Here is a 3,449-nt window from a genome sequence, read left to right on the forward strand (position 1 = left end):
GTTTCAAGAGACATTTGCTTTAGCACAAATAATTTTGTTTCCTACATTTTGTTAATAGTGTTTTTAGTATTTTGTTTAATTTACAAATGTTATTTTAGTGACCAGCCCTTGGGTATTTTATTGTGGAATAATCTGGCCCCTTATGAAATATGTTTGTTATACCTGTTAAAATGGTTTTAGCTTAGATTTTGAATAACCTACAAACAGAATTGAATGAAACTCAGCAAACTTGAGCAATGACATAACAGAGTGCAGAAACCTGTATTTCTGTGCATGCTCCAACAAACAATCTGTGCTTTCACAACAACTCTGAGTGTGTGTGTGTGTGTGTGTGTGTGTGTGTGTGTGTGTGTGTGTGTGTGTGTGTGTGTGTGTGTGTGTGTGTGTGTGTGTGTGTGTGCTTTTAACATAATTTTCTTAGGAGTCTGCGAACACCTCAGGGTTAAAAAGCAAGTTACGCATATCTGATCAATGCTCCAACAAACAATCTGTGCTTTCACAACAACTTTGCGTGTGTGTGTGTGTGTGTGTGTGTGTGTGTGTGTGTGTGTGTGTGTGCAAACACAAATGTACATTTCAAGGACTTTTTAAACCTGCGTAACAAATTCTATGCAGTAGTGCTGCACGATTAATCATATCGCAATCGCAATCGCGATATCAAGCCTGTGCGATTATATGACGCAAAATGCTGCGATTTTATGAAATAAATGGGTTGTCATGTGTGGACATGACAACCAATTCTCTCTGAAAGCTGTTTGCCTATTTCATACACTACACCGCTATCCGCTAATAAAAAAAAAGACCAGTGAGTTTCAGTTTAGGCAGTGGCATGTGTGGCGCGTATGGTCATGTGACTTTTTCCGGTGTGCAGTGCGGAACGGGTGAAGATGGATGCCGAGCAGACGTACACTGAACTGGTGGCCTGAAAAAATGCTACCTCTGTTATATGTAGTTTTAATTTCATCAGACGATACGAGACGAAATATGTTCAACAACCTTTTTTTCATAAGACGAGACGATGACAAGACTGCACCACTGTCCAAAACGCTGACTAAGACTACATTAACATGGATTATTGTTGACAAAAAAAGACGAGTCGAAAATGTTTTGTATAAAATAAAAACTAAGATAAAATCTATTCATTTTCGTCTACAATTGTCTCTGTTTTTTCATCAGCTTTTAAAATATTCAGAACGAGTTCGCGGCTTCGCGTTGTTGCTCGTTACAGGTCTCATACGCCTGTTTGTATACATCTAATTGTATTGCTTCCACTAAAGAACATTGTGCGCTCCGTCTCTACAGTTAGAACCCTGTGTGTCCATGGCAACGCTCTGTTTTACATTTCAACGGTGTGTTATAGCCAGCTTTTTGTGTTAAATGATATTTCCTGTCGCTGCTCAGGCGCTTTTATTGTACATGACCGCTTATGTCCCGATGACCGGTCTTTACATTATGATTAAAAGCAGTATCAGTAAAGTAAAAATGTGATGTACAGTCAAGTTCGAGTGTATGTACTGTTTAAACGAGTGTTCTCAACTTCTCACTGATACTTTTCATTCTCAAAGTTTTGACAAGTTTTATAGCCTTGATATTGTTTCTTATTCAAAAGTGGTGACAGAAAAAACTCTTTACCCCCAACCTGAAACATCATAATCAAAAGTAATAATTAGGCTTAAAAGCAAATGTGTATGTAAGGGAATCAAGTTTAATAATTACATGTAATATTGCTCCAAATATGATCAATAATGGTGTGTGCAATACCGTGTATAACTTGCATTTAAGTTGGTAATTTACTTTGTGTGTGTGTGTGTGTGTGTGTGTGTGTGTGTGTGTGTGTGTGTGTGTGTGTGTGTGTGTGTGTGTGTGTGTGTGTGTGTGTGTGTGTGTGTGATTTGTAACCCAGTTTTGATCTTAGGCTTTTCATTAATCAGCATTAATGTTATTTTATATTTTAATTTGAAAACGTTTTGCATTTGTTTGTTGTTGTTGCTAGTTTGAGTTTAGAAATACAAATTTCAGCATTATCAGTAATCTCTGTGTGCATTTTCCTTGAGAACCAAGCAAGTTGACTCATGATACCATTTGTTTATTATATCGCATATCGCAATCGCAATATTGACCTCAATAATCGCAATATGACATTTTCCCCAAATCGTGCAGCCCTACTATGCTAAACTAGTCTAAACTAGCACATTCAGCAATTTCTTAGGAAATCTGACAATATAGGTTTAGAAAGAAGACATTATAACTGACAAAGATATTGAATAGCATCAGATATCCCTTGTTCTAACACATGTGTCTGAGTTTGCTCTATATTGTCTAAGTTAAGATAACATTTATATTTACATTTACAGCATTTGGCAGACGCACTTATCCAGAGCGATGTACAGAAGTGCTTAAGTCTCTATCATTGGATACATTAACTCTGCTTCACTAGGTTACATACTTAAGATTCCAGGAGTCTAAAAAGTTTTTTTTGTTGTTTTTATTAACATATATGCAACAAACAGGGAAAGAAGTGCTAGTTGAAGTGTTTTATGAATAAGTAGGTCTTCATCCGTCATTTGAAAACAGCCAGTGACCCTAGGGGAAGTTCATTCCACCACCTTGGTGCCAGAACAGAAAAGAGTCTTTCGGTAAACTTGTCTCTTACCCTGAGAGATGGAGGAACCAGCCGAGCAGTGCTGGTAGCTCTGAGGGTGCGAGGTGCAGTGCAGTGATGAGGGGTTTGAGGTAAGAGGGAGCTGGTTCATTTTTGGCTTCGTAGGCAAGCATCAATGTTTTGAATCTGATGCGTGCAGCTACCGGAAGCCAGTGGAGGGATCGCAGCCGCAGGTTGGTATACAAGAACTTAGGCAGGTTGAAAACAAGCCGGGCAGATGCATTTTGGATCATGTGCAGAGGACGAATTGCGTTCATAGGTAGACCTGCCAGCAGTGCGTTGCAGTAATCCAGTCTTGAAATGACAAGAAATTGAACAAGTGCATGAGCAGCCTGTGTGGACAAAAATAGCCGAATCCTTCTAATGTTGTAGAGAAGGAACCGACATAAGCGAGTCTCATTAGCAACATGAGAGGAAAAGGACAGTTGATTGTCCATGGCTACCCCAAGGTTGCGAGCTGTGGCTGAAGGGGAGATCAGATTGTTATGCAGGTATATTGCAAGATCATGACCTAGGGATGAATCATCTGGGATGAACAGCAGATCAGTTTTTCTAGGATTGAGCTTTAACTGATGAGCAGTCATCCATGATGATAGTTCTGCCAGACATGCTGAGATCCAATCAGAAGCTGTGGTATCTGAGGGTGGGAAAGAAAAGATAAGTTGTGTATCATCGGCATAGCAGTGGTAAGTGAACCCATGTGAGGAAATAACTTCACCAAGAGAGTAAGTATACAGAGAGAAAAGAAGAGGACCAAGTACTGAGCCCTGTGGGACACCAATGAAGA

Source organism: Tachysurus fulvidraco, chromosome 2 (assembly GCF_022655615.1).
Source record: "Tachysurus fulvidraco isolate hzauxx_2018 chromosome 2, HZAU_PFXX_2.0, whole genome shotgun sequence".
Taxonomy (NCBI): Eukaryota; Metazoa; Chordata; class Actinopteri; order Siluriformes; family Bagridae; genus Tachysurus; species Tachysurus fulvidraco.